The sequence below is a fragment of the Manis javanica genome, chromosome 5 (genome assembly GCF_040802235.1).
Source record: "Manis javanica isolate MJ-LG chromosome 5, MJ_LKY, whole genome shotgun sequence".
NCBI classification, from domain to species: domain Eukaryota; kingdom Metazoa; phylum Chordata; class Mammalia; order Pholidota; family Manidae; genus Manis; species Manis javanica.
Genome location: NC_133160.1, coordinates 68,720,594 through 68,739,735, shown reverse-complemented (window position 1 = coordinate 68,739,735; position 19,142 = coordinate 68,720,594). Strand labels below are relative to the sequence as shown.

The window sequence follows — 19,142 nt, the reverse complement described above, 5'->3', positions numbered from 1 at the left end:
CCAGTGCTTCCAAGACATTGACTTAGCTTTGCATTTTAAATCATGGTACCACCACGATGCCTGAGCTTTTTCTTCTTATACTTATAAAAACTTACATATATCTTAAGACATAGTTACTTTTCGAAATCTTTTCCTGGTTTTCCTTTCCCCCTTCTCCCTCTTTTTTATGTTTTTATCCCTACCTTTTTCTCTTGGAGCTGGTAAATGCTTGTAACTCACTTTATCTTGTCACAGAATGACAGATTTATTCCCATCTAGAGCTTCTATAGATGCTGGGTACAGGAGAGATGACATACAATTTCCACCAAATAACTCATCAATTTTTTTTCAGAAGTGAGCATTCATGTCATTTTCTAAAGTTGTAAAAATCCACGGTAGAATATATTAGGCTACTGTAGAAATTTCCCTTTTTGTAGGTAAAAAAATGTCCATATATTGCCAGTTTCAACAGGTCATTATGACACACCTGTACTTATCAGAGAGTTACACTGATTCCCATTGTTTTTCACTTCTATAAACCTCCAAAACATAAACATCCATTTTGAAATAAATATACTTATAATTCTTCCCATCCCAGTTTCCTGAGAAAACCACAGTAAATGTAATTAACATCATTTTAGATGTTTAATTCCTTCGTGGGCCATTTCAGAATTTCATATGGTTTTTCTAAGACTTCAATTGCTTTCAGTTGTTACCCCAAATGAGTGGGAATTTATAACATCATTTGCTCATTTTAGCTAAAGTTTAGTACCAAAAATACTGGAGAAAAAAGTGTACATATTTTACAATGAGATAATTGTGAGCACTTTAGCATCATAGACTGGCCTGTCTGATGATGCCACTTTTCAGCAACTTACTGAGCAAAACCAATTTTCTCCCCTGTGGTTTGATGATTCATAGGCCCCTTTCTGCCTCTGGAGCAAGACCATATTTTACCAAGAGTTCTGTTACACCTTCCCTTGTTCAGTAGAGACTTGCTCCCAGCAATGTTCTTTTTCCTGTTAACACCTGTACCAAGCTGTTGAGGAACTCGTTTTCAAAGCAATCCTTAAAAAAGAGATTCTTGTCTCTTTACTTTAACGGAGGGAACATTTTGTTCAAACAGGAGAGATACTGCTTATAAAGCCGAACTTGTGCATAGTTTTATCTACATACTTAATTTTAGTCATATTAGTAAGATTCGTTACTTAATATAATAAAAAATTTTCATGTGCATAGCACACTGAACACTGAACCCAGGATTCAGTATATCTTAATTCCATGTTGTTTATTAAAATAAATTCATGAGTCTATATGCTTCCTATACTTGAAGGAAAAAACATTTAATGTATAGTACTTTTTTGTATCAGTACCCAATATTTGTAGTTAACAGATTATTGTGAATGACTTCAGTGTTGAGAACAGTCATAGTTTTGAATGTCTACCAGATCCATCCATCCATCCATCCATCCATCCATCCATCCATCCATCCATCCATCCAGTTCATTTATCATCTATCCTCATTCTGGATATTCTCTTTGTGGAGATATTTGAGACTGAGGATTTGGAGAAAACATGTTTTCTGCAGAGCTGAAGAGAAGATAGGGAGGTTGGCATAGACTGGGGAATGGAGATTAGAGCATAATTCTACATTGGGTTCTTGAAGGATGTGGTCATGAAAACTCAGGAAAAGGGAAAGAGAATAAAACACATTATTTGTCAAAAGAAAAGCCATGTAAGAAATGACTGCAGTTTTATTTTTACAGATGTGAAATCCATCACATAGGTACTCAGTAATTATTTCCCTCCAGAAGTAGCCAGTATGCAACACAGAAGCCCTCTGACATCTGTATCTGCTTTTCTAATAGGAAATAAATCTCAGGATCAACTAAGAGATAAAAGAGAGATTATTAGAAGAAATTAAGTGTCCAAATCAAGGTCTATAGAATGAAAAAAATCAATACATAAAAGAATAAAAAGCTCTGGAAAAGAAAACAGATGACAAAGCCAAACATTTAATAATGACAATAAATATGAGATTGAATCAAGAAGGAAAAATATACAAATTGGGGGCTTAAACAGAACTGGGTAAGAATCTCTAGCTCTGTTTACCTTTGCACACTCAAGAAAATTATTTAGATGTATCTTAAAATACATTTTCTTAATTGGCAAGTGGACCTGAATGTTTTCTTGAGAATTAATGAGATAATGTATGAAAAGTAATTAGGATTTTATCTGAAAAGTCACTCAATATTTATTAGATTCTTTCCTCACAACACTTTTGTCATGAATCTCAGGATGGCTAGTAAACTTTGGCCACGATGATGTAGCTGTCCACCGAATATCTTCACTTCAACAGAGGTGGGTGGGGCTTTCTAAGGACAATCAGATACACATAGTTCTCATTAAGTGTTAGAAGTTACAAAATATTCTCAGATACATAAATAGTATAATATGTGAAGGAAGTCATATTCTATGGGGCTTTTATTTTTTCCAGTTTAGAGAGTAAGAACATTTTTGGAATTGTGTGTGTATGTGTATATAAAAACAAATCTTATCTATTTATTATAATTTTCTCAGTTTATATTTAACTTATTTATTTGTTCTACAATGGTTTAGATGTTTCAAACCTTTCTCAACCATGGTATACTGTTAATTTTTTCTTCTTTTTGAATGCCTTTTGTTTTATGGATAAAGACCTATGTGATCTATAAATGTACATAAAGAATGTTTTGTTACTCAACATGTTATTTCTTGATTCACAATTTCCTTGAAAATTATACTCTTTAACAATGTGAAATGACCCTTTTAGTCTCATTTTTTGAATTTGGTCTTGTATTTGTCTGAGTTAATACTGTCTCTTGGTTTTCATTACTTTTAATTTCATGAATATGCTAATAATATTCTCTTGGTAACCCTTTGTATTTATTTTTAAGATGCGATTATTTTTAAACAACTGATAGTTGGGATTTGTCTGGAAGAGTAGTCTGTTTTGTCTTTTTAAAAAATTTTAAATTGAATTGTTGCATTCAAATGATACAAAATCTAAAATGTAGGCAATGGTATACAGGATTAATCTTCCTCCTATTATTATTTTATGGATTGTTTGTCACTTCCAGAAGTAAAACCATTGTTATCATTTTCCTGTGTATCATTTTAGAGATAATTATGACCATACAAAACAAGTGTATAAAGAAATATCTTATTTTGCGTGCGTGCATGTGCACACACACACACACACACTATTTCTATCTTGACATTTTTATTTAACATAACCTTGTAGATTGTTCTGTATCAGTACATAATGAGTTTTTTCATTTTTTTAAATGACTCATAGAATTATATCTTGTATGCAGGTACTTTTATTTACTATTCCATGGTTGTATACTCAGGTTGTTTTGAATCTTTCATATTACAACTGTGCAGTAAGGAACATTGTACATATGCTGTTTTTAACACTGCTAACATATCTATAAAATCCTAGAACTGAAATTGCAAGATCAGAGGGTATTATACTTCTTTCTTAGAGAATGTATTTTTTTTTCAACTTTTTGAGTAGGTAATACACTATACATGAAAGAATTCAAAGGAACCAATAGGGTAAACAGAATAATTGATGCCCCCCCCCCAAAAAAAACATGTCCACATTTTTATCTCCAGAACTTGTGAATATATTATTTATATAGAAAAAAGTTATTGTTAATTAAAAGATTACTTTTACTTAAAGAAAAAAGTTGACCCAAACATTTTGTTTTGTAATTAGATTATGTTAATTTGGGGGTCTTTTGTTTCAATGGTATCATTGCTTCCCAAAAAACTCTTTAAAACATGACTTCTATGTACTAAATACTTGATTTTGATTCAACTTTCAATTGGCATTAATGTGACTTCAAGTAATATATTCGTGAAAGGCTGGTGACCAATATATTTTTAAATCACTTACATATTTATAATTTCTTGTTTTCAGTAATGAAATACAGTTAATTAAGAATAAAAGCTTTAATTAAAATAATTGTTCCTAAAGTTCTCTAAAACATTAGTGTATTGCCAAGGCATTCCAAATAACAGATAAAAAGCATGACACTCCACTAATTTTTGTTTCTTTATTGGTAGCTTGTAATTTTATTTCCTCTTAAGTGCTTGAGAACTTTTTTCTTAATTTTCAAAATTCAAATATTTTGTTTCTTTCCTACATACTTTGGAAGGACTTTTTAGTTTTGCCTCTATATCACTGATTAAATTTTTTACAAAAGAAATTTAGTTTCCAGTATTCATTTTACTTGAATTTTGCATTTTATTTTTAGCTTTCCTGAGCCACAATCGACATATTGCACTGTATCGGTTTAAGGCATACAGTGTGTTGATTTGTCACACTCATGTATTTCAAAATGATTACTACCATGGCATTAGCTAATTTCTGCATCATGTTACACTTTTTTTTATGGTGAGAACATTTAGTATTTACTGTCTTAGCAAATTTCAATTATATAATACAGTATTATTAGCTGTAATAACTATGTTACACACTGGATCCCTGGAACTTACTCATTTTATATCTGAAGCTAGTATTCTTTGACCAACATCTCCCCTCCCTACCCCAGCCCCTACTAGCCACTATTCTAGTCTCTGTTTCCAAGAGGTTGGCTTTTTTAGATTTCACAGGTAAATGGATATAGCACAGTTGTCTATCTCTATCTGACTTTTTTCAATTAGCATAATGTTCTCCAGGTCTACCCATGTTACTGCAAATGGAGGATTTCCTTCCTTTTTAAGGATGAATAATATTCCATTGTGTATATATACCACATCTTTGTGCATTCACCAGTTGATGGACACTGGTTTGTTTCCACAGCTTGGTTATAGTGAATAATGTTGCAGTGAATATGAGAGTGCAGATATCTCTCTGAGACAGTGATTTTCTTTCCATTGGATCTATGCTCAGAAATGGGATTGCTGGATCATGTGATAATTCTATTTTACATTTTTTGAGGAACCTTCATACTGTTTCGCATAGTAGCTGCACCAACTTACTTCCTACCAACAAAGCACAAGAGTTCCCTTTTCTCCACATTCCCACCAACATTCAGTATCTCTTGACTTTTTGATGATAATATTCCTTAACAGGTGTGAGGTGATAGTTCATTGTGGTTTTGATTTGCATTTTTCTGATGATTAGTGATACTGAACATCTTTTCATGTACCTGTTGGCCATTTGTATGTCTTCTTTGGAAAAACGTATATTCAGTTCCTCTGCCCATTTTTTTTCTTTGAATTGTTTTTTTCCCCTTCTTTTCTCCCTCCCTCCCTTCCTTCCTTCTTTCCTTTGCAACTGAGTTGTATGAGTTCTTTATATATTTTGGATGCTAACCCCTTATCAGGTATATGATTCACACATATTTTCTCCTCTTATCAGATACATGATTCACACATATTTTCTCCCATTCCATAGGTTGCCTTTTCATTTTGTTAATGGTTTCCTCTTACGCAGATGGTTTTTAGTTTGATGTTGTTTCACTTATTTAGTTTTGTTTTTGTTGCTTTTTCTTTTGGTGTCATATCCAAAAATATTGCCAAGCTCAATGTCATGGAGCTTACCCCGTATATTTTCTTCTAAGAGTTTTATGGTTTCATATCTTTAATCCATTTTGAGCTCATTTTTGTATATGGTATAAAATAGAAATCCAGCTGCATTCTTTTGCATGTGGCTAACCAGTTCTTCTAACACCAATTATTGAAGAGATTATCCTTTCCCAATTTTGAATATTACATTTTTTGTTTCTTTGTGATTTCTTCTCACCTCATTCTCTTTAATCTCGGTTTCTTCTGAATCTCTTCTTAATTTCACTTTAATCTTTCCTCTTCAATAGTAATTTTATTTCTGTCTACCTACTCTATAAGTTTTCTATTTTTGCCATATACCAGTTATATTTTTGTGGTTACTATTAGGGTTGAATAAAATTCTCTAAAATTTTCTATTGGTTGGGGTTCCTCCATTTAATAATTTTCAGTTATGCTAATCTTATGTTTCCTTCTCCTTACTCATTTTTTCCATTGTCTTCATGCGAATATTTTATTTTTATTCTTTCTCAAATAAGGTATACCAGTTTTGATTTGCTATTCAAGAGTGTGTAGGCTCTATTCTTGTCCCTGTTCACTCTTTTGTTCAGTGCTGGTTGTATCGTCTTTTGCAATCCACAAATGGTGATGTGCTCCAAGCTCAATTACCCGTACTTCCAGGGTAGTAGTGTTTGGCAAATCAGTAGGGCCTTCTGTTACCTTCACTGTTGTGCTTTCTATCTCTGGATAAATTCAGTGTGAAAATGACATAACCATGTCCTCATGACTCTGCCTTTCTCTGGACAGCTCTTTAAGGGCAATATCTGCATAGCAGTGTCAGTGTACCCTGCTCCTCTACCCCTACCCAACTTCTTACCCTGCTACTCTTTGAGTTTTCAATTTCCTATAGAAGAGATCTATAGGAGGAAGTGCTCAGGATGGCACGGGAGAGCAACACTTTAGCAGCCCCAGAAGACATATCACTATATTTTTTTGCTTAGTTCAGCATTACATTTCTGACTGAAAAGATTGATAATGCGGTAAGGGTGAAGGATATCCTACCTACTTTCAGTAATATGGGCTGAGTGGGCCATATTATTATTATTATTTTCATTCTAGTTCTGTCAAGCTTACAATGAGTAGAAATTCCTCTTATAATCTGTTGACTATTTGATTTCTAGTCCTAGGTTTTGGTTAATTCTATTAACCTAATAGACAATTAGGGAGAAGGTGGGAGATGTTTTACCAGGACCTGACAAATAAATTCATACTAAATTGGTAGTTAGGCTCCTGACATATATATAAGTTAGTAAAATCTAGTACTTTTTCCCTGATTCCATTACCACTTCATGCCTCTAACAGGAGCATGCCCCTCACTTTGGCAGACGTGTGGAATATACTGGCAGAGCACTAAAGTGAACCCTGACTGAGAGGCTTGTCAACATTCCAGACACAGCTGATGGTATACAGGTGTTCTCAACTCCTTTGTACTGATGCTAGAGAATCATTGAACTGTAGAAAGGTAGATTGAGGCACAACATTTTTATTGTTTTGTAAACTTATGTCATAAGATTTTAAAAGAAGGATGGAAAAGAGTTTGATATGAAAGACATTAGAAGGCAGAGTTCTTCACTGCCTATCTAACATTCACTTTGTTATACCGTGGTATTCTTTGTAAAGTGGGGAGCAAAGGGGGGAGAGTCTTATTTTTGATTTCTTTATCGTTAAAACAGAGACTTACTTATTAACTAACCCAGCATGGGATGCTCTTTCCAAGTGGGTGAGTGATGGCTAGAGAAGGATGGTCCAGGGCTTGAGACCCTTTACTGAAGAGTTGAAATCTAAGGGCTGTAGACTCTTTTCCAGTGGGGGGCCCACTCTAAGACAATTCAGAGAATGTACAGTGCAGAGAAACGTTATTGGGCTCAGCTCATCGCTCTCCTTGTAGAGAGAAAATGTTGTAAAATTACCTTATCTCTTTCTACATTTCCCCTTTAGCCTCCTGTCCAATCAGCATATTCAGAACACTGTAAATAGAAAACTCTTTTGATTAAAACACTGTGAGTCTTCCAGTCTGACTCCAGTTCCTGAATTCTGTTGAGCTTCAATATATTGTTCATGGAGTAAAGTCAGTTCTGATTTATCCTGACTTCCTTCCAAAAAAACTTCAAAATTGCCAAAGCAAACAATGATAATTTTGCTATAGATCAGTCATGGAGATTTGCTAAGGGGAAGGTCCAAAAATCAAATGCACCCAGCTCGGTTTCTGCATTTGTTTGTTTTGGTCATCATGACCATCTGCCCATCATTTTCATGACTTGGAAATTAGGACTGATTTCTCTTTCAGGAGAGGAAAAAAAAAAAAGAAGCAATTAGAATACATGATTTAGGGAAAGAGGGTAGAATAAGTAAGTACCAGAGAACAGTGCTGAAAGATAAAATTTTCAGCATTTCTATTGCTGTTACTTGTTTGTTTACTTTAATCTTAAGGCTACTTGCTGGGGATAGGGATGTTTGTAGATTTGAATGACCGAATAATAAATTTGGCAAACACAATTTTTAAGTGGAATTGTTTAACATATTCTCTTCTGCTTTACAGGTTATATTGCAGGGCACTGAAATTCTTAAGGCCTTGTGTAGAAAGCCATTCAGAAGTCTATGGATTATAAGAGCTTAAATCTCAATTTCATCTAATTTATAGTTTTTAATTAAAAATATACATTCTTACATTCATTTTAACAAATATTTACCCTGATGGAGTACCTTATTATATGGGTGATACACCACTCAACATACAAATTTGACTAACATATAGCTCTATCCTCAACAAACTTACAGTCTAGCTGTGAAGATAATAGATGAATGGATATTGCAGTATAATATGATACAGGCAGAAGGTTTTCAGTTACAAATTCAATTGTACATCACAGAAGGTGGTTTAAGTGCAACATGGTATTTATGGACTCATCTAAGTGAAAAGTTTAGGGGTATGTTTTCTGTTCATTTTGGCACAAATGCATTGACATGTTGCCACTATCCTTACATCTCACGGAGTAGTCCTGGCTTTGCCAAGCTCACGTCATTATCACAGCATGTCCATGGGAAAATAGAGACTCTGCTTTCCCTACAGCCCAACTGGAATCATGCATCATCTCACATTGGCCTGATTTGTTTTGTGAATGCCCCTCTTTAACATAGACTTTCAGCTGGTGTGACCAAGTACATTGGGTACTGAAATAACACTCATATGCCTTGAATGAGTTGTACGTGCGTGGAGGTGTCGAATCCCTTCTTCCTAATTGTGACGTCAGGCAGGTCCTAGGGTATCCAGAGACCAGGCTAGTCATCTCTTGCCATGTGCAGCTTCAAATCTTTTATCTTAATGGAGTACTCTGGTGTTACCATTGTTTCGTGTGTGTGTCCATACTGTGGACAAAGATTGGGAAATGCTGCCTTAACCAATTTTTATCACTAGAGAAATACAGCATTTAGCTCAGCCCATCCATGAAACTGGATGGTGTCAATTTCATTTGAATTCTGTGGATGGGGAGTGGGTGAAGGGATGTAATTTCTCTCAGACACATTTGAGAAATTGTTGGCAGAATTAGGAGGCACAAAATGAGAAATGGCCTCTCAATGTAGCGGCAGTGGTGTGTTTCTATGCCTCATTGTGAAGAAACTGGAGCTTTGCTTTATTTATTTATTTTTAATCCAGAAATAAAATATCATAGATTTTAAGCTTGAAATGGTTCTCTGAATACACTGACAAAATATTTGTAAGATTACTGCGTTTTTATATAAAATAATTAAATCTTAAGATAGTCTTCATGAGAAATACCAGCTATTAACCTGCAAAAAATAAGCAACTTGTATCAGTTAAAATAATAATAGGAAGATAAAGAGAGGAAGGGTTTCAGGCAGATTTTTCAGATGAAGGTCCCCCTGTGTGCAGGCCTTTGGTCTGTGGGCATACAAATGCCTGGTGATTTCTGCTTTACCATCATTTAGGGTGTGGGATTCTTTTAACTGTCTGGAGGTACTGCTAAGAAATTGGTTCCTTAGGGTTATTGCAAATAAGAAGATCTGATTAGCCAATTATCCCTTTGTCTGAAAGAGGCCATTAAATATGATGAAGGAAGCTGTCAGTGCGCTAAAAGGTACAACTGAGTGAAAGGTGAGAACAAACGCTGACAAGTGTGGTCAGCATAAGACACACCTGACAAGACGCAGGACAAGCTGAGCAAATGGCTCATAAAGCTGAGTTAGCAGGAGGACAGTAAAAGCCTTCCTTTCAAGTGGTTTGACTTTTTACTAAGCATTTATATAGAGACAGGATCTATTAAGGAAGGTAGACTACATGTTTTTACTAGATCTTGCAGACATCAGTCTTGTATAATCCTTCTTTATTATAGCACTAAATCTATTAAATTCTTACAGTCTTTTTCTCTTACTAAAATCAGATATTCACTCTTTCTGAACCACAATAATTGTTTTTGATAGGTACTCATCTATAGCTCTTTTAAAAGTCAGGCTGAACTGGGTTTCTGTTGTTGTGAAGGTTGACATGAGGTAATGATTTAGAAATAATTACAAAGAGAAAGTGGCCTGAGGAATACCCAACAACTTCCCCCTCGACCAAGGGATTTTGTAGTTACTGCTTTATAACTCCTCTAGTTGTAGATGGTTTCATTCCATAACCACTATAGTAATAGTCATCATTAATAGAAAGTCCTCAAGAATTAGAGATTTACTTTGTTTTTAAATAAGCACCCAAACACTGGGATGTTAATTCAAAGCTTATCAGAACGTCACTGGTCTGGGAAATGCTTTGTTTCATGAACCTTTAGTAGCTTCTTGCAAGATTTGTAGTTTTGGATCACTTTGGAAAACAATGAAACCAGACTTCTTGGTAACTTTTCCCAGAAGTCTGATATTTCTTATTGCAACTGCCTGATGAGACATCTACATGTCTATTGTTTTATTTTAAGGCTGTAGTCAAATGTCCAGTTATGATTTGTGACTTGTCCATCATTGCTATCGGGCAAGGGCTGCTGTCTAATTTATAGCCCTTTGTTAGCAATGTAAATTAGGCCTTTATTAGCCAGCTGCTGAAATAAATAAAGTTCCTATTCTTTGTGTCCTAGCATAATAGAAATTCATTTTTCACTCATATCAGATTTAGATGTCAGCAGGGACTCTCGCCATGTAGCGTCAAGGGACCAGTCTCAGGAACACTGGTGCTCACGGTCACTCTCTTCCTCCAACGCAGCCTGCAGGAAGGAGCTGAGAGAGTGAAGAACCTCTCGGCAGAATTTTTTGTTTGTAGTATCATCACCTAGGCTCACTCTCCACTCACCGGAATTGAATCTCCTCATGTAAAAGGTCTGTGAAATGTAGTTCCTTCCTGGAGATCTGTTTCTCAGCAATACACACAAGAGAAGAAAAGCACAACTATTTCATGGGCAGTTAGCAGTCTCTCCACAACCTGGGTATGGCATTTAATTCTGAGGCTACAGGTGCTTATGATGTGTGCATCCAAAACACAAACCTGGAAAGTCATGTAACAATAAGTTCTTCACAATGGTATAAAGGGCATATCAAAGTGTGGGCAAAGGGTTTGTTTGTTTTTATACAGAGGATCAAAGCCTAATTTGGCTACGCAGAAAACAAATTAAGATACAATATGAAGAAGAACTTTCAACATCATTCTCTGGAAGAGTCATTCCAGAAGATGATCATCAAAAAAACTTCAACAAAGGTCCTGGTGCTGTTGCAGTTGTAGCTGCATTCATCCCACGGGTTCCTGGACTTACCATGGAAATGAAGAAGGAGATATCTAAGCTGGCCTGTGCATACAGTAAAACAACAAATTTGACTGGATTTATATGGTCGGAACTCAACCAAGAATTAGGAGAAGTGCAAGTTGCAGTGCTCCAAAATCTTGTGACTATGGACTATCTACTGTTAAAAGAACATATGGGATATGAACAATTCCCAGGAATATATTGTTTTAATTTGTCTGATTTTTCTCAAGCTATTCAGATTCAGTTAGACAATATCCATCATATCATTGATAATTTTTCACAAATGCCTAGGGTGCCTAACTGGTTTTTTTGGTTTCACTGGATATGGCTGGTAATTGTAGGTCTGCTTTGGTTATGTAGCTGTATTCCTATTATGTTAATGTGTGCACGCAATTTAATTAGTAGTTTAAAACCTATGCATGCTTATGTTACTCTACAAGAAGATATGTCAAAGAAATAATCAATCTTCCCATGTTTTCTTCCATCTGCTACTTCTATAACTTTTCTTCTTCCTTCTTAATTACAACCCTTTAGTAGAATTAGTGCCTCATATTGAAAACTACCGAGTATCATAATTCTTCCAAGTGGTAAAGATACCTCAAGACAAATGCTGGGCATAGAAGCCACAGGGCATAAATCTGCAAAGAAGTAAAAAGCTAACCTTTTCAAACAATATTGCTTCTCTCTCACTTACCAACTTTACATTTCCCTGTATGGCCCCGGAAGATGACTGGTTAGCCAGAGATGGGTAAGATTCCTCAAGGGAGGAACAACCTAAGACAGGCACAGTCACAGGGGGGCCATCAGGTGAAAAATTGGGGATCAACAGAGGTGAGGCTTAGAACCTCACCCCCCCTGTTTTGAGAGAAATCTACATCCGTGGATGTTTTGTTGCCCTTGTCTAGCTTGTATTAATACTTAGTCTATAGGCACAGACCTGATCATCTACATTTGCTCTCTTACAGCACTAAACTATGTTTTCTACCTTTATCTCTTTCATCTACCTACCACTTCAGCATTTTATTAAAAAAAATAATAATAATAATAAGGGAGAAATGTGAGATTCACATATAAATCAAGTATAAAAATCAAACAAATAATCATAATTGACCTGATTGTTTATAGTTCATGATGTGTGATCAAAACCAAAATTTCTATGATGACTGCCCTTGCACTGTTCACCATGTAAGAACTTATTCACTATGTAAGAACTTGTTCACCATGTAAAACTTGTCTGTTATGCTTCAGAAGATTGGAGACTGTTGAGAATTAAGCATGGGATTGATTAATGATTGTGCATTGAGTCCCCTATACAGAATTTTATTGTTGTTAACAACCATATGATCAATAAATATGAGAGATGCCCTCTCAAAAAAAAAAAAAGCTTTGGAAATAAACCTTCTTCTCCTTTCAGTGGGCCTTCAATATAAGCAGCCAGAAAAAAAACCCTTGCATTTTTTTTTCATTCCCAAAGTTTCAGGTACAGTGAAAAGAAAATCTCCAAATTCCCAGTTGCCTAATGGTCATAAGGAATTCATACAGCCTCTGAGAGCACTCTGTCCTCTGTGTTGACCAGACTCCATGGCGATGACCTCAGTCCCAACCCACCTGATGGTCCACCCATCCCCGGTTTGGGAGTGCTTTTTGGCTTGTTGGTGGCCTGAAGGTCTCCCTGAAATCTAGCTAATGTGCTGGCATGTGCTGAAGATTCATGTTAAAGTAATTACTTTTGGCAAACAAAACTAACATCATAAATTTTAAAAATTGAAAAGGTTCTTATGGAAAGTGGTTTGTGTTTTTTGTATAAGCCTTATGACTATTTTCTCAGTTTACTCAGTAGTAAAACTAATATTCTTGATAGTTGTAGCATGACTGTTTATGTAGGGCCATGCTCAAAGTGCTTTAGAAATATTAGTTAATTTAACCCTCATAACCACACTGTGAGGTCCCATATTATTTCCATTTAACAGATGAGAGCATTGAGGCTCAGAGCTTTGCCCTACATCAAACCTCGAGGAAGTGAGACACCCAGCATCCTGAACCCAGGGAATTTGTCTCTAAATCCAGGCTGTTAATTACCACACTGGGCTGCTTGTCCCTTGGTTCCCTTTAAGCTGATTAGATCAAACTCATTGTTATTTGTTCTCTATTTTATGAGAGAAAAAAAAGTGTGCCATGCTGGGCCCCATAATTAATAGAAGGCACTGATATTTCTTAATCTGGGACCATGATTATGCTTTAAAAGATTTGGTGGAAATCTGGGCTGGGAAGTTGCTAATCAAACATTTGACTGAGATAGGCAAGATGAGGTCAGCACACTGTTGGGAAGGGTCAGCTAAACTTGGTACATATGTGCACAGACAGTTGTGGGGTAAATTGCAGAATTTCCAGAATCCCCTTTCTAACCTCAGTTCATTTGCATACCAATAGGTGTTTACAGCTGCAGCCTCCCAGAGGGGTGGAGAGTAAGCAGAGAGGGTGCTGTAGCAGCAGAGCTTGAGTGGCAGCGGAGGAGACAGAAGGGGCCGGGCCTAGCTAGAGTATTCGAGCAAGCTGTGAGCAATAAAAAATGGTTTCTCCCAACCCATCCTTTGCCTTGACTTACTTTCGTTTCACACGTTTCATAGGAGATTCGACCCAGGCGGGAACACACTTCCCCACAGGAGCTACAACAATATAAATAAAATAACCATTGGCTGTAGGCTGTAATTCCTTGAAGTGAAAGTAAACTAAAAGCACATGATCCTCAACCCACAGAACAGCTCTTTAAATCGGTCAGATCCCAGACTGGTTATCCTGTCTCTGCCCCTTTATCCACATCTTAGCATGGAATGTCTTTCTTTTCTCTGCCTCTTTTCAATCTAGCTCCTCCACAAAACACTCTAATCCATTTTGGTGTCTCTTTGTTGAAAACATCTGTGACTTACTTAGAAACTATTATTCAGATGTCAACTTTTAAAAAATATCAATGTCCAAGTTGTTTCCCTCATATTAGGTTTTAAATGCACTGAGTAGAGAATACATCTTTACTTGCCTTTCATCTTCCTACATCACTTAAGGCACACTTCATTCCCAGGTTAATGAAAACCGTGATTAAGTCTATTTACGGAGAACCATGTAGAGTGAAAAACCCTACCTGTATTGGAGCCCTATAAAGATATTATCTGTCAGTTCTTTCTAAAATTCTTACTGTATTATGATTTCCCCTGGTTCAGTAGTATCAGTCCTTTCTCAGATGTCTGAACTTGGAAAAGCACACACCTCAGACCAAAATGTTTTCTAGTGAAATAGCTGCACCATTGTTTACTTTGTTGACTGGAAAATGTTCTGATTCAACCAGAGGGCACTTTTAATTGTCACAGCTGTTAGAAGCTGAATAAATGAACAAGATCAGGATGCTTAGACTTTTTACCGGATCATAGGGCAGGGTGCAGCAGAGCAGTGCCTGAATGACCAGATGTGTGCTGAGAGGGCTTGGACACTTCCTGCCACACTGCAAGTGGTATGACCAAGTAATCACTGGCAGCTTTGTTCCCGGTTCTCCAAACATGGTATGAGATTCAAACAGTTGTTTAAAATTATAGTAGATTGTTCTACTTAAATTTATTTGTTTTTTTGTTTACATTTCAGAATGTAATTTGACATGAAAAATAATCAAGCAGACAAACAAATAAAGAAAGGTGAAACCTTCTGGCAAACATCTGTGAGTATATTTTTTCCTTCTGGGTATTTATAGGACACAAATCCAATATATTCACTGGAGTAATTATCTGGAGAATCTTCTAGAAATACCATGTGGATGGAGTCAATTATTCATCACCTATGAATCTAGGACTTATCAGATAGCAATTATTCTGGGAAGTCTGGGACAGAATTGTGGGGAGTCTTCACTTGACACATTTATAACATTGTTGGTTATACACATTTTGAACCATCACACTCTGTTCTTGATAGTGTAGGATTCTAAAACACTACTACTCAACTGATACAATTCCTTAGAAAAAGATCATCTTCCACAGTTTTATTTTTGTATTTGGAGTTAAATTAAAGAACTATAAATGTCAATATTGTATACTTTCAGGAATTATTTCTATGAATTTTTCTGCATGTTTACTTCCAAAATTATCTGTAATTCCATAAATCATAAAGTCAAGTCAAGAGTTATTTGGGTTCAGTTTGCTTTGAGATCTAAGGGTAGGCTTTTCGCACACATTCATTCATTTGACAAATGTTTATCAAGTGCCTAATGTGTGGTACAGACTATTCTAGGTACACTGGATGCATCATTGGACAAGCAAAAGCCTAAGTCCTTGTTGAGCTAATTTGTAGCAAGGAGAGATTGGCTATAAACAACAAGCATAATAAACTGTAAATCGTCTAGTCTGTTAGAGGGTGACACACGCAATGGAAAATAATCAAGCAGATCAGGTTAAAGGAATCAAGAATGAATTGCAGGGTGGGCAGTGTTACAGTTTTCATAGGTTGATTTGGGATGGTGTAATTGAAAACTTGGCATTTGAGCAAAGAATTGAATAAGAGAGGGCTGGCCTTGTGAACATTGTGAGACAAATGTTCTAGGTAGAAGAAACAGCAATGTAAAGCTTCTAATCAGGCTCTTGCTTGGCAAATTCAAAAGGCCACCAGAGGGCCAGAGCGGCTGGGTCCAAGTGAGGAGAAAGGAAGAGAGGTTGGAGAGGTACACACACAGGGAGGGATGTGATGTGAGTGAGGGTAGCTCAGGAAGAGCCTTGTCAACCACACTGAGGATCTCCTTCTGCTCTAAGTGGAATGGGCAGCCACAGAGAGTTCTCTGTTAGCTTCACACGGCTGCCTGGTGCAGGTGTATGAAATATTGTCACTTCATCTTATGGATGAAGAAATGAGATGCTGAAGGTTGAGGTAGTATGAAAAACAATCTGTTTTCAATGATTTAATTTCTTATGAAACAGAAAGGAAAGCATTTGCAGATGGCCACTTTGCTTTTTTTGACACTCTTGTGAGTCTGCCACCATTCCTATTTTCATTTCCTTTTAATCCTTACAAGTAATCATATAAGATAGATATGTTTCCTGCTCAATAAATTAAAAAAATACAGGTTTAGAAAGGGTGTAAAATTTTCAGAAGTCACACAGCTAGTGAACATAGATTAAGTCTTTGAACCCAAATACAAAATGTTTTATAAAGTTTTATTAAAATAATTTTACAATTTTGACTAGGTATCATTTCAAACCCAGAAAATAAAACAAAATTGTAAAAGCATCCACAGACACCTCCAAATTCAAAAGATACTAACCTTTTGCCATTTTTGCTATAGATTACTTTTTTTTTTCATTTAGAAAAACATTTAGAATTTTTTTCCATTTAATGGAGAGAAAATGCTGTTTTGTTATATTAACTGGAATTTGATTATTGGTGAGGTTAAAAAGGTTTAGGTATTCTTATTAACCACTTAGTTACCTATTTTTTTATTTGCTTATTCATATTCTTAGCCTTTTTCCACTCTTTACCTTTTTCTTATTCACTTGGAGGAAGTCTTTATACTTTCTAGTTAATATTCACTTACCTGTTCTAGTCGTTGAAAATGTTTTCATGCAGTCTTTGTATGGCTGGTAATTTTGTTACTGTTTATTTCAAAATATACAAAAGTTTGGATAAAATGTATTTGTATGCTTCACCCAGTTTTCTGATCACAAAGGCAATATTTCAGTTTCTTCTCTCTAAAATGTATTTCCTTTAGGTGTCTGGCAAATACAGTTTATTATACTAAGAAAGTTTGTAAAAGAGGATGCTACATATTATTGAATATATTTTCTGCATTCCTTGAGGTGATTATGTAATATTTTTCCTTTAATATGTTGATATGGTGAATTATACTAATTGCTTTTCTAATGTTCCAGTAACTTAGCATCCCTGACATAAACCCAAGTTGCTAATCACTATTTTAATTTATTTTTTTATTACTTCTGCTTTTTGTTTAATACTATGCCTCAGTGTTCCTGAATGAAATGGCTAGTAATTTTCTCCTACTTCCTTCTCAGATTTTTTATCAAAGTTACAGTAGTCTTATAAAATAAGGTTAGGAGTGTTCCTTCTGTTTCTGTTCTCTGGAAGTATTTGTATAATATTGAAATTGATTGATCCTTGTATGTTTGGTGAAACTTGCTGTTGAAGCCAGCTTGATTTGGAATTTTCTTTATGGGAAGGTTTGTGGCTATTATTCAGTTTTTAAAATGGACTATCCTGTTTTTTTTTTTTTTATCTCTGCATGAGTCCCTTTTGGTGAGTTACATTTTGAGGGGATTATTCTATTGAAATTTCTCTTTTTTTGACATAAATCTATTCATATTATCTTTTTAATATGTACATCAATAATAAGGACGTCCATTTTTATATTACTGATAGTGCTTTTTGCCTTCTCTGTTTTACTTTATTAATCTTGTTAGAAGTTTGTCACTTAGTTTACTCATTTTTAAAAACCAACTTTTGGCTTGGTTGGCCCTTTCTATAGCATATTTATTTTCTACTTCATTATCTTTCACTTTTTACTTCTCCATTATCCTTCCTTCTTATTTTTTTACATTTGTTATACTGACCTCTTCCTATTTTCGCTGAAATGGATAATTTATTCATTAATTTTCATGTTGTTGTATTTTCTTTTAAACATATGCCAAGCTATTAATTCTTTAAGTCCTACCTTGGGTGGATCTCTTAGTTTAGCTTGTATTCAGATAAAAATATTTTCTAATTTTAATGTAAGTTTTAGAATGCATTGAAAAGGAAATGCATTTGCTAATTTCCAAACATAAAGGATATTTCTAGGGATTTTTTTAATGAATCTTATTTCTAGTTAGAGAAAATTGCTTGTGTGGTTTAAATTCCTTGAAATTTATTGGAAATATTTTATAGCCCAGGATATGATCAGCATTTTATAAATATGCACATTGTAAACAAATATGCATTCTGTGGTTGTGGAACAGAACAGTCTATAAAAATCTACTAGATAACATTTTTAAGATGAGTTATTCAGATTTTCCATATCCTTATTTTTGTTTATTTTTATTGAATCCTTATAAAGAAAATTTTGTTAAATTCTCCCACTCTGATGTGTGCTCTCCTACTTTGCTCTTTCTTTTCTCTTCCTTCTAGTTTTATCAATATTTATCTTTTATTAGATACAGTTAAGTAAAAAATTTCATAACCTTTTGGTGATCTGTGGCCTATTACATCTTTTCTCATTGTGAAGTGACCCTGTTGAAATACAGTAAGGCTTTTTGTTGTGACAACTTTTTTCTGTTATTGCTATAATTAACATCCCATTTGTGAGGGGGAGTAGCATTTACAAAGTATATCTATTTCTAACTCTTACAGTTTTATTCTTTTTGTATCCCTATTTTTAATATGTATCCTGTTTATTTGGTTTTTGCATTTTAATCTATCTTATCTTTGCCTTTTAATTATAACATGGCTCATTTATATTTAATATATTAATGATATATTTGGAGTTAAATTGTACCATCTTTTTGTCCTATTTGTACAACCTGCTGTATATTGCTTTTTTTTATTTTTCCTGCTCTCCTTTGTGATTGTATTATTTCTTGTTACTGCATTTTTTCCACCCGACAGTTGGAATTTACAACTTTCTATTCTTTAGTGACTACTATAAAAAGTACCTGACACTTCATTTATCAAATACAAAGTTGTTCAATACATATTTTTTGTGGGAGTTGGCCTCCAGAGTCTATTCTTTTACCACCTATTTCCATTTGCATTGCTGATGGGGGGAGTAAGGTAACATCACAGAGC

General features: G+C 35.0%; 1 long non-coding RNA gene across 5 annotated transcripts in view; it reads left to right on the top strand.

Moving 5' to 3' along the window:
* Positions 1–19,142, top strand: part of LOC118968245 (uncharacterized) — a 94,026-nt gene that overhangs the window by 70,851 nt on the left and 4,033 nt on the right. For 4 of the 5 annotated variants that reach the window (XR_012131581.1, XR_012131583.1, XR_005055802.2 and 1 more), the window contains one exon: positions 14,970–15,042. This is a non-coding gene — a long non-coding RNA (uncharacterized lncRNA). Of the gene's footprint in view, positions 1–14,499; positions 14,891–14,969; positions 15,043–19,142 lie in introns of those variants that run through there. The other variant, XR_012131582.1, reaches the window with a different exon arrangement.